Source organism: Copadichromis virginalis, linkage group LG7 (assembly GCF_057382275.1).
Source record: "Copadichromis virginalis isolate Kocher_CV1m ecotype Utaka linkage group LG7, C_Virginalis_male_GT1.1, whole genome shotgun sequence".
Taxonomy (NCBI): domain Eukaryota; kingdom Metazoa; phylum Chordata; class Actinopteri; order Cichliformes; family Cichlidae; genus Copadichromis; species Copadichromis virginalis.
Genome location: NC_140624.1, coordinates 59,706,043 through 59,719,764, shown reverse-complemented (window position 1 = coordinate 59,719,764; position 13,722 = coordinate 59,706,043). Strand labels below are relative to the sequence as shown.

Sequence of the window (13,722 nt, the reverse complement as noted above, 5' to 3'; positions counted from 1 at the left end):
TGCGAGAATATGCAGGCAGTTCCTGGAGGGTGAAGGAAATGATAGCACTGACTGGCTCCCATGCTTGCCTGAACCTAAATCTAATAGAACTCCTCTGGGCCCAGAGGAGACTTGTGTCCATCCGACGCCATCAGGTTGCACCTCAGACTGTCATGGAGTTCAGCGATACCCTGGTCCAGATCTAACAGTGTATAATCCAGATAAGCAAAATAATAATATTCTTTAATTTGACTGTTTAATAAGGTGCATTTCCTTAGCATGTTTAATCTGAACTAGTTTCAAATCATAGTCAAAAATTAACAGTCAATTAAAATAGTCCAGTCATTAAGCAATTTATTTGAAATGTACAAGAATCATGAGTTAACAATCTATAACATAAGAGCTTTTTATGACATGTTTTATTTTAAAACAAACAAAAATAAAATACAGTTGAAAAATAAAGTTGAATGACTCGTATTAATCAACCAATTGCTTTGAATTTTGCTATCAAATAGCTTCTTTACCTAGATCTAGGTAGAGCCATCTGGCTCTAGCTTAGTTTCCTCCAGCAGCATCTTCATGTCTACCAGTGTATCTTCTAGGGTTTGTATCAGTCGTACCACATTATTTTCTTTGCAGCTTTTCCAGGCTGACACTACAAAGGTGAAATTGTCACTTGTAACACTGTAGCAAAAATCATATGAGTTTAGTTTTTCTGGAACAGCAGAACCCAGACAGGCAGCCTTGAACGCCACCTTGTGAATAACAGAAGTGAGAATGTAATCATTAGTTACTGGTGATCGTTTGTCATAATCAATTTTAGAGCATATAAAAAGGTATTGGATAAAAAATAATAATAATAAAATTAATCATCTCTATTTGAACTGCAGTAGGCTTATAGTATGAAACATTTTCAGGCCCAGCCCTCACCTGACTTGTAGAAAGTAGAAAGTTAAAGGCTTTATTAAGGGAGGTATCTGTGTAGATGTCTGGCATGGGGATATTGTTCTCAATAGCTTGAACTTTCAGGCCCAAGAAGTGTCCAAATGTTGTCCGGCCACGAATTTCCTGTCATGATGGAGACGAGTCAATTTATTTGTAACAATAATCACCAGATGTAGTATTGCTGTAGTATTATTCTTCACAGGGCACAATTTTCTGTTAAAGGATGAGGTTTAGCAAAACTAAATGTTATTCTTCCTAAGATTAATTACTTTAAATAGATTTGACTGCACAGCAAAACCGTTATACCCAATACACACAGACAACATGAACAATGTCTGTCTACTTCCAGGAACAACCCAAACCTTGTGCTTTAGGTCATCCTCTCCTCACTTCAAATACTATCTATGGACCAGCTGTGTTTGACATTTTATTCCATTACAGTTGTATTTTAAGTGATTCAACTGTTTCTCAAAAACTTGACTCTGTCAGATTTGACTTAGAAAAACAAAGGGAACAAAAACACAAACATATTTACAGTTTATAAATTGTAGTCACACTAATGTACTGAACGGTTATGGAAATGATACTCACCATGTTGGTGTTCCACATATGCACTTTTATAGCATTTTCCAATAAATTACGTTTCTCTGAATTCTGGAAAAAACAAGACAAGGTTATAAGCCATACTTTTAACCAAATACGTTGTGTTAGACACCCAAAGCAGTGACACAACACAAAACCACAGGATTTAAGTAGAAAACAGTTTGGGGTTTAAAATATCACATTAACTCGAAGCATACGTTAGTCGGAGATGCTGCTAGCACTTTGGTTAACGCTTCACCCGGCTTGCGACAAACCACTCTCAAAGAACGTCAGGGCCTCAGTAAGTATACCTTGGACAAACTGACTAACACAATTCCCAAGTGGATTGCAACAAACTGCAGACCTATTAATATTGTCGAGGACACAGGCTTTACAAAGGTTTTGCAAGATTAATTGAACAAGGCTCCAAGAAGAAGCACAATGTCAAAAATGCATGGGCTCTGTGAAACTGAAAAGGGAAAAAAAAAAAAAAAAGAAAAAAAAAAATCACAACTGTAGAAACTGAGTGTGCACGTAACATGACACCTGCAGCTAAACATTTGCCATTTGAGCACATGCCTTGTGTGGCTCACATCTTACAGAGATGCATCACTGTGGGTCTTGGTGTGTCAAGTGCTAGGAAAAAAAAAAAAAAAAATGTTGGCCGCTTCAAACATAGTCCAGCGACGCCTCAGAGCTGGAAACACAGCAAACAACCCTGGGGCAGGGGAAGGAGCCATTGATCCAGGACGTGCCAACACGCTGGAATTCAACACTAGAAATGGTCAAGCGTCTAAACCGCAACCAAGCAGCAATTAAAGCGACCTTAGACCAACAGAGCCACAAACTTGTCAGGCTGATGCCAAAAGAATGGGACAAACGGCAGAAGGTGGAGTCTCTTCTGGAGCCCTGGAAGTCAGCAATCTATATAACATTTAGGCTGAAATAAAATTGATTAAACAAAATCAATTTCTTGATTTGAAAGATGGAAGAAGAACCATTTTGTTCGTCTTCCATCTTTCCTTCTGTGTGTTTTCACTACAGGTATGTAACTGAGATTCCCGGTGGGGAATCCTACGTTTCCTTCTCAGTGGTACTGCCTGCCCTCTTCCACTTGCATCATGTTATGGAAATCTCTGATGATGATGATGAGTCGCTAGGTTTAAAACGGCATTCCAAGCAGACCTAACCTCCCCTTAAGAAAACAATATCAACGATGAATGAATCAAGATTGCAACAGCTTTGGATGCTCGTTTCAAGGAATTGAAAGGCCTCTCCAAGAGTGACAGAGAGAGGGTGTGGCCCACAGTTGGAAGAATGCTGAATGATCAGTCCCCACCTTGACAGACTTGTGAAGATGGGCCACCTAAGAAAATTAGTCTTTTAGAGATGGGCTCAGATTCAGAATCATTGACACATTAGCAGAATTAGCAAAATTGACACATATTGCACGGTTGCATATTGACATTGAGTCGAATTCTTCCTATTTGACCTGCTTTTTGGGATCATCAAAAGACTTGACAAAGGCAGCTGAGGCACTGGAGGTTGAAAGGATTACACCTAACCGTCCTTTCCTGAACAAACGCATGGAGGCTGCTTCATATGATGCACAGCACTGCTAGTGGATCCTGCCAAGATAAGGGGAAAAAAAAAAAAAAAAAAAAAAAAAAAAAAGTGGTCAACTCAGCATATGAAATGTTGAAATCATCACCTTAGAGCTATGTTAAAACTGCATAAATCACCATTGTTAATGGAAACAAGACTTTGTCTTTAAAAAGAAAAGAAAAAAACACCATGCTTTTAGTCCTTTAGTATCTCACCTATAGTAGGCCAGCTGTATTGCCATCTGTATAAAAGCATCTGGGCTTATTTGATGTGCTTTTGGAATTTGTTTCCCAAAGTGATTGAATACCAAAACCCTGAGGTCCAGGTCTTGGGCATGCCTGTGATGGTGGAGATAGAAGATATGTGTAACAGTCACACAGTTATGCTAGTGTTCTTCATTTCAGATCCATGTGGCTGTTCCCTCTTTCTTTGGAGCTGTATTCTAAACTTCCATGTTTTCTGTATATAATCCACTGTCTGCGGAAACAAACTGATTAATTTAAGTTCTGAGAAAATAACTCTGGAGCTCATTTAATCTGTTTTCCTGATACATTTCTAAAGTCTGATTTAATGAGACTTTTGCAAATAATGCTCCCCACTATAGGCATGCTTTAAAATGAGCCTACCTAATGATTCAGGCAGGTTGTTGCTATCATGGTCCTGTGCCTTACACCCAGGTTATTCAGTTTTTGCACTTTAAAATATTCTGCTTATTACTCAAAATTAATTTATTAATTGCTTATTTTGTACTTTTTACATTAGAGTTTATTAGTTTTCATGGCATTTCTCTCAGTTCTCCTTTTCCTGTGCCAAATGTATTTTTGTCTGAGTTTCCTCGTTCCAGTTATTGTAACCCACTTCCTGTTTTGCTTCTCTTGTTTGACTGTCCCAGTGTGTTCAGCTGGCTCTCATGACACTTGTTTATATTTAAGTTCTCCTCTTACTTCTCACTACGTCTGTCGCTCTTCCTTGTGTTCTTACTGCTTGTTACTAGAATTTTGGATTCTTTTACTAGTTACCGGCAAAAACAAGGCTTTGTGAACCAGAAACAGGAATGTCAAACTCATTTTACATCACATGCCACATACAGCACACTTTGTTCTTAATGCGGTGAAGGCAAAGGCGAAGAAGAAATATGATCCTTTTGCCATTTTATTGTTTATTTATTACTTAATTAGTTTGATGTAATATCAATGGCTTTGTTTTTAAACCTATGAAAATGTTCTTAAAAGTCCAAAAACTTAAAAAGCCATCCACTGGACCGGATTGGAGGCCCTCAACCCTTATGTTTGACAACCCTACTATCAATCTGACCACCATCCCCACAGTGAAACCATCTGGTCACTTTTGCCACTGTGACATCTTGATAATGCAATTCTTGTGAAAACACAAAAACAAGCATACCTCTAATCCACACAGAATGTCCCTTAGCAGGTTACACCTCCACAGATATCTTGGTAGCCATCAACAAGTTTCTGGCATAATTCTGCCTGGATATTTGACCACTACTTGGCAGAATTACTTTAAAACTGGTTAGTTTCTTGGCTCGGACCCAGCTTTTAATCATAATACACAAAAGATTTAATCTGTTAATGGGTTGGGGTATTGGGAGGGCCATTTCAGAAGCTTTATGTTGGTTTTGGAAGGGATAACTGTTTGGGAACCCCCAACTGTTGATTGTAGGTGATGTACACCCCATTCTTCCATCTACAACTCCACTGTGTTGTAGGAGTTGAATAAATTGCTTTAAGTGACCAGTTACATTTTTGATTGACCAGCATTACTATTTATTGATGTGACTCCTGACAGAAATAACAGGATGATTTGTTAAGTGTACCATGCAAAACTCTGCCCTGAGAAACTCTCCTTTTGCAATATGCTTGTGATTATTTTCTATTTGCACCGAAGTGGTGTTGAGTCAGTTTTTGAAGAATTTGGCTGAATATATTCCAATACTCAAGTCAGTCATTTGATCACAGTCCACAAAGACATACTTTTTAGTTCCTGAAAAGAAAATTGAATGCAGAAAGATATTCAGTACACCAAAGGGAAAAACAAACAAACAAATGCAGCCGTTGGTGATGTGCATGGATTCGGGACTTCAGCCAGTCAAATGATTTTCATCTAAGTATACTGTATATAGAGGGGAAGAAAAAACAAACAAAGAGACGTCCAATTACAGCTTGACGTCTCTGAATATGGACTATGTACAGCAATAGATGTATTTGCTAAACTGCAATGAAATAGTTGTTAAATCCCTTGAATTGAAGCTGAAAGTCTGAACTTTAATCATTGTCCAAATACATATGAACTGTGACTGTCAGTATGGACAACAGGAAGAGTTATGTAGTACTGTAGAATAATTTCAAACTCTGGCATTTCTTAACGCCACGTTCAAGAGAATCAGTTCACAGTTTCTGATTTCCACTCTCCCACAGTAAATGGACTCCTAGGTACATGCCCTCAACACCTCACCTTCATGCTGCTTCCCTCTGCTATGATATCTGCTGTTCTTATGCTAGCTTGTATGGTTACTGACAAAGGAGAGTTCACACCCAGTTAAAGCTAAACTTAAACATTACTACAGAGTTTTAAATTAAAATGTTTTAGTTGTCCAACCCTTTAACTGTAGTGCAAAACTACAAACCTAGTGTTTCTGAGACAGACTTGCATGAAATAGGACCGAGCTTAAACAGGCATGTGCGCTTACTTGTCAACACTCTGTTTAGCCTCCTCAATGGCTGTTTTAATGTCAGGTGTGATGTTAAAGTGTAGTTTCTGAGGCATTGGCAAAAGTGCCACAGGAGACTCCATCATCTGTGGTTTCTTCCTGTCTCCACACATTTAAAAAAACAAAAACAAAAAAAAAAAACAACAGTAGAACAGAACATCAAATCTAGTGACAGACGAAGTGACAGTCACTGTTAGGTGTGCTAGAAAATTGCTTAATGATGTTTAAGATGACATAATTACATTTGCAAAAACAACGGAAATTAAAATTTATAAAGAAAACGTGACATGCTCCTGAAGTGTGGTTTTTTTAGAGGATGTAAACTTACATGGAAGATGTGATATAATCTGATAGAGCCATACATGGTGTGCCATCAATAATGGCATGCAACATGGTAAACCCACATGTCCCATCTTCACCAACAATAAACTGAAAGAAAGACACACAAATTAAGTTTCTTCATGTGCGGTTCTGTTACTGAGCTTCTATGATAGGGAAGTTTTTTAGTAAATTGGGCCATCAATATAGGCTTTTAAAGTGCTGGTTTAAAATGTAAAAATAACACTACAACAACAACAACAACTAAGGTAAAGGCACCTAGAAGGTCATTGGCATTTAAACATACTAACCCTTTTTACTATTCTCACACTGAGACAGACCGTTTTCACTTTTCTTTTGCATTAGTAGAACTACTCTATCATTAACTTTTCGCACAACTTGAATCTGATCTCTATGCAAGGTAAAATAGAGCTTGCCTGAATGATACATCAGTGGTTCGGTTTTCCTTCTCTCACCTGCAGCGATTTGTCAAACCAGCGGTTAGCACTGTTCCACTGGGTGCCGCCTCCATGCAAAACCTGCACTGGTTCAAACCTGCTATACTTCTCATATGTCCGAGGCATGGCTTTGTCCAAACACAGCACACAGATGCTCCTTTCAATGGCTGAAACTGATTTTTTGTTGGAGGGATCTGAACAAATTAAGCACAAAGACACACAAAGCAAATATGCTGTTAAGATAAATTTAACACAATTGTTTAAATTTAACACAATTGTTTAATATTCTAGAAAACCTAAAATGTAATATTCTAATCTGAAGGTTAGCCGTTCGATCCATTCTGCATGCCAAACATCTAACTCCAAGTTGTTTTCCGATTCATCCATGGGAGTATTAATGCATGTGCACATGCATCAAACAGCATGCAGCCTGTTTCAGTTGCTCTTGCTTTTTCTTTTTACTTTAGCTTTTTTCTTACTTATTTCTTTGACCTTAGTACTTAAGAGTGTTCCTCCTTTTTTTAATATCTCTTTTTAAAACATTTGGATCGATAGAGTTTTTGTTCCGTTTATTGCCACGGAATAGTTACTTTTTTTGAGGAATGGCAGCGCGGAGGAGCCACTACACACCGCACAGGTTGTTTACTCCAGAGATCAGCTGATCGCCCTGATGCCGTTGGCATGGCACCTGTCATCAAACTGTGCACTGTTGAACTAGGGCTGTATTATTTGCCCAGGAAATGTTCCCATGTGAGCTTGGTGACTGTTTACGTTCCCCCCTCGACTAACCCCACAGCTGCATGTGACATTATCCACTCTGCTATAGCCCAGTTACACACTCAGCACCCGAGTGCTTTCACTTCCATCTTGGGTGATTTCAACCATGTCGCCTTGGACACTACACTGCCAACTTTCACACAATATGTGGTCTGTCACACCAGCATGGGGAGACTTTTAGATGCACTGCATAGTAATGTCAAGGACGCATGCAGTTCATTCTCCCTCCCCCCCACTCGGTAAGTCAGATCATAACCTGATTCACCTCACACCCTGCTATGTGCTTATTGTGGGGAGGGAGCCTGTGACCACTACAAGTATTAGGAGGTGGTCGGAGGCCTTAGCAGAACAACAGGGTTGTTTTGAATTGACAAACTGGAAGGTTCTTAGAGTGAGGGCATCAATGGACTTACTGATCCTATCACCGACTACATAACCTTCTGCACCAACTCCACTGTCCCAACTCAGACTGTCCATTGTTACCCAAATAACAAGCTGTGGGTAACTAAGGACATCAAAGCACTCCTGAAGGACAAGAAGAGGGCTTCAGAGTGGTTCAGGCATTATTGAAGGGCAAGATCAGAGAGGCTGAGGACAATTACAGGAGAAACTCCCACATCATGAAGACCCTGGGAAGACTCATCCTTGACCAGCTCCGACCTCTAGTCTGGCCAAATCAGGATCCCCTTCAGTTTGCTTACCAGCCCCACCTCAGAGCTGAGGACGCCATCATCTACCAGCTCAATTGTGTCTACACCCATTTGGATGAGCCGGAAGCATGGTGGGGTCATGTTTTTCGATGTTTCCAGTGCATTCAATACCATGAGGCCAACTCTTCTGGGTGATCGTCTATGCTGTTGCATGCTGGGGCAGCTGGTAGAGGGTTGCAGATGCCAACAGACTCAAACTGTTCCGCAAGGCCAGTAACGCTGCTGGGATGGAGCTGGACTCCCTTAGGGTGGTGTCTAAGAGGTGGATGTTGTCTAAGATAAGGATAATGCTGGCCATAATGGCCCCCACCCTACCCTACTCTCTGCTGGCTAGTTACAGGAGCATGTTCAGTGAGAGACCAAGATTACTAAAAAGCACCACTGAACGACTCAGAAAATCATTCCTGCCCCTGGCCATCCCCTTGCATCTCCTCCATTTAATACACTGCAATACTTACACCCTCTTGCACATGCTCTACAGTAAAATAACAAATGACAGCATTTCACAGGTTGAGCTTGAAATTGCTTAAAGTGTCTACATTTACACATTTTTAAATAAATAAATGAATACATCTAAAGTGAATTCAAACTGGAAATAGGTGGTGGTTAGATTATGATATTACTTATTATTCTGACCTAAATTTATTGCTCTTGTATTAACATTTGTGTCCCAATGGTAGGTGGGGTTACACAGGTGACCTTAACACTTTGCATATGACTAATTATAATCTACTGTGTCCCTTAACAATGAATCTTTGCCCTTAAAATCCTTGTTTTTACTTATTACACACAATTTCTGTAAGCCTCTTTACATGTCTATGGAAGTATAATTGTGCTCACCCTGGACCAGTTTGTTATAGTATTTGTACCAGGTGTCCCGGTGCAGGGTCGTGAGAATACCAACATGTTCTGTGTTGGTCTCTAGTGATGAATTACAGATCCGCTCCAGCTGAACACAAAGCTGATCAGCAGTGATCGGAGTGCCATCACTGTGGTAGACCTCCACTGTAAAGAACTGAAAAGAGAGACAACAATGCTGGACTGACAGTTCAACACTGAGAAAGAGACCACTTGTAATTCAGGCATTACTGCCCATTGTTAAAGGAACTGGAAGATCAAAACTTATTCCAAATAAATTAAACATGAGTATTCCTGTGAAATGTATGACAATTTTAGTAGCACCTTAAATTAAGCCTTAGAGGTCTAAGATTCTTAGAAAGAAGAGCGTCTGGACTTCTCTAAATTGCTTGAAGATGTTTCACCTCTCATCCGAGAAGCTTCTTCAGTTCAAGGGTCCACCCCAAGAGGGACAAAAGGACCCCCTAATGATCCTCTACTTAATCACACGAGCCCAGGTGTAAAAACGGGTGTAGGTCACAATCAGGCATGGTTTTAGTTGAGCTCATTGTGAAACCTAGCCCCACCCTATAATGTGATTTCCTGAGTTTAAATGGCCCGGGATGTGAGTGGGCGTTAAGGAGTCTGGGAAGGAATCTCAACACTGGATTATAGATGGCAGACAGTTGGTGCCATAAGATGGTCCTTCACAGTGGACATAAATGGCTTCTTTCACTCCTCTTTCAAACCATCTGTCTTCTCTGTCCAAAATGTGAAGATGGCATCCTCGAAAGAGTGTCCTTTGTCCCTTAAATCCTTTTTCAAGGATGCCAATGAAATGAGTGTAAATGTAGGGAGAAACCTTGTTTGATTTGTTTTTCTGTATGTGCTGTGATAACTTTTCAAGAGTTATTAGAAGAAGCTGGTGCTTGAGCCGGTGCTTTTTTACCTGGACTTGTAGAATTCAAGTTTGATAAATAATGGGGCCCTGAACTCAAACACCTCAATAAAGGTGTATGTTTGACACCTCACCTGAGAGTTTTGTGCCACTGTAATGTGTCTGGGGTTGGAGTTCTTGGCATGGAACACCAATGAGTCAGTCTTCTGTCCAGGGACACGGCAGGATGACAGTGCCCGGAAGTATTGCATCATACAGAGGGGCTCTCCTCGCATATATTGTACTGGTAGTGTCTCACTGCAAAATTAAGAGGGTGTGTCCTAACATACATTCGTGGTTAAATTAAAAAAAAAAAAAAAAAAAAAAAAAAAAAAAAGACAAGACAAGCAATAACTTTAAAACCTCTATTCAAATATTCTGGTTCATAGAGTTCACTGACTATTTTACATTATTATAAAGTAAACCCAGAGTTTGTCAAACATGCTTCCTGGAATACAACCCTGGTCCCCAACCAGGCATCTTTCAGTGTTTCACATTGTGTCCATGGTCCACTACACCATCTTTGCCATGTTTGTGATTGCAAGAAGTTTTAAGTGATCTGATGGTACTCACTCCTCAATCATTGTCTTGAAGTCCAGAACAGCTTTTATCACTTTGGCAGCACACCTGGTCAGAAAAAACAGTTATAAAACAATACAACATAAAAGTTTTCAATGCAATATGACTCACTAAAAGCAAAGTGGCCAAGATACCTAATGTGGGTCAAACTCCTAAAACCAAAGATCCTTATAATTTATACCGTACAATTTATCTGTAACTGCCCATGGACAAAATATGCTCAGCTATTTTCACACAGAGCAGTTGATCCTGCATGAATTATTGAAGTTATACACAAAACCAAATTCAGAAAAAGCTGGGACACTAAAATTAAAGTTCGACCCACAATCTCGATCCGGTGGTCGGGGTGAGTGACTGATGTACCAGCACAAATGCAGAATAAATGAGAAGTGATCTGAAGTGATCAGAAGAAATCCTGGATTACACAAGAACTTGATGGAAAACTGAGGGGAAGTGACATAGTTGGACTGTGAGTGTGAACAGGCTCTGACGATGAAGCATGCTAGGATTTTTGAAGCTGGAGTTAATGTACCGATAGGTTGTAAATTCTTAGGGTGTAGTTCATCTTGAAATAGAATATGGAAAGTCGTTGGCAGGTTTGCTTCATTTGAGTAAGATTTCCCAAATGAACAAAGGTGATGGCAAGCAGTTTTGGAGTATTAGTTGTACTGGTTGAAGTACAGTTAGAAGAGAACCACCTTCTACGATGATAACCCCTAAAACCAGCTGAATGTCATCAAGCTGATCATCATTGTAGGACTTTTCTCATCTCCACATATACATTAAAAAACACAGAATATTTCCCCTAAGCTAGTTAACTCACTGTTAGCCTATTGGATGGGATATTGCCACATGTTTACTTAGTTTAATCTTTTGGAAGATTTAAAAAAAAAAAAAAAAACAACAAAACCACTTGCTGGGTCTGTGTTTACATTTAAAAAAAATCCTGCAATAGTAGGGTCCAAGTGCAGGTCCAAGCTGAGCAAGTTGGATAAGACAGTGGGCCAGTGCTAATCTTTGTATTTTCTAATGTACAAAATTACAAATGCATGGTAGTATATTTTCCTTTTCTGATGTCCATAAAGTCAGATGCTCAGCTAACTAAAACAGACCTTAAGTCCTTCCATGTCATTTGTTTGATGTGTGTGCACATGTGCTTACCTTATTTGTCCCTGTTTATCAGTGAAGTCCATTTTGGGAAGAACAAATCCACCGTTAGAAATCAGCAAAGATTCCCTCGAGTCCAAATAATTAATCTGTATCCCATAATCTGCAAGCTGCAAAGAGAAAACACATAAACAGTCTGTCTGAAAAGTCTTTGATTACTTTTAATGTTTAGTAGTTCAATTCAATTTTATTTATACAGTGCCAGATCCCAACAACAAATGGCTCAAGGTGTTTTATATTGTAAAAAAAAAAATTTATAATACAAAGAAAACAAACACCCCAACAATCATATGACCCCCTATGAGCAAACGTCTTGGGAACAATGGGAAGGAAAAACTCCCTTTTAACAGGAAGAAAACTCCAGCAGAACCAGGCTCAGGGAGGGCTGACTATCTGCTGCAACTGGTTGGAGATAGACAGGAAAAAGACATGATGTGGAAGAGAGCCAGAGATTAATAATAACAAATAATTAAATGCAGAGAAGTATATAAATGCCATCCATCAATCCATCCATTCGCTTCCGCTTATCCTGTTCAGGGTCGCGGGGGGCACTGGAGCCTATCCCAACTGTCATAGGGCGAGAGGCGGGGTACACCCTGGACAGGTCGCCAGTCTGTCGCAGGGCCAACACACAGGGACAGACAACCATTCACACTCAGTCATTCGCACATTCACACCTAGTGACAATTTGGATTATCCAATTAACCTATCCCCACAAGCTGCATGTCTTTGGACGGTGGGAGGAAGCCGGAGTACCCGGAGGGAACCCACGCAAACACGGGGAGAACATGCAAACTCCACACAGAAAGACCCCGGCCTGATGTTGGAATTGAACTCAGGACCTTCTTGCTGTGCGGCAACAGTGCTAACCACCGTGCCACCGTGCTGCCGTATATAAATACGTGATTGAAAAAGGCGACGAAAGGAGAAATACACAATGAATTATGGCAGCCTAGACCTATTGTTTCCTAAGGGAGGATTCAGGATCACCAGCTCCAACTTATAATAAAACAACCCAACAATAAGCCACTGACAATGTTTCTGAAAAAGCTGTGAATGGAGACACATCAGGACAAAAACCATTATGCTGCCCATGATTTCTCACCACAGTCCCTCCTAAACTGCACCTATCAGCTCTCCTGTCCGACCACTAACATGGACAGTTAAGGACATTTAATCCATGTTTTGCACTCACCCAGTTGTCAGTAGTGCACGCTTTCCTCTCCAGGCTTCTCTGCAGTTTCTCTCCATCACCTCCTTCTTTGAGGAACTCCTTCATCAGCCGTTTTATGTGCTTCAGCTCATCCTCTGTTACAAGGGGCTCCAGACAACTCAGATAGCGTTCACAGGTCTCCCGCAGAGGGGGCACAGGCAGACGGGGCAGTCCTTTCTGATGGTTCAGATACCTGCCACCCATCAGAGTGTCCGATGCAGAATTTACCAGCCGACAGGATTTCACCAAGCCATAAGAATTCATCATTCCAACATTCACCTGACAGATGCAAAAATGTTTTAGTTACTACATTAAATTCTGTGAGCGAAATAAAAATAAGATCATTAATAATGATACAATAAAAAAAAAGAGCCAGGGAAATGATTTACACTATTACATTAACAAAAGACTAAGTTAACTGAGAGCGTGTTACTTACTATAATTCTGTTCAGAATTCTCAACATTTTTCTTTCAGTAAACTTCCACACTTGGAGTTAATTGTTAAACCCGTTTAACTGTCAGGTCACAGTGCTGTTGAGAAAATATTTGAAAAAGAAAATCCTCTGGTTAAAGGAAATGATAAATGCTCCCCTCCCCCAACAAGACAATTAACTTAAGTAAACCAGATAAAAAGGGACATGAAAGCCTTTCTTTTTCTCTGCAGCAGTTAATAAAGCAAATAGAACGGTTTAATAGTTAATAATAATTAATATATTTTTGATAGTACTAAAATAACATCGTTACCACTTTTAACTTACAGTCACCAATAAATTGGTAAATTATTCTGTTGTGTGTTTATGTTTAAATTTGGTGCACAGTTTGCTAATAGTTTTGCCTTTTTTGCCTTTGGAGTTACCTGTCAGCAGCTACAGCTCTTCCTGGTT

General features: G+C 39.8%; 1 pseudogene; it reads right to left on the bottom strand.

The window, feature by feature from the left end:
• Nucleotides 1-509: 509 nt before the first annotated feature.
• On the bottom strand, nt 510-13,302 carry LOC146706370 (carnitine O-acetyltransferase-like; annotated as a pseudogene).
• Between the last annotated feature and the right edge of the window lie 420 nt (nt 13,303-13,722).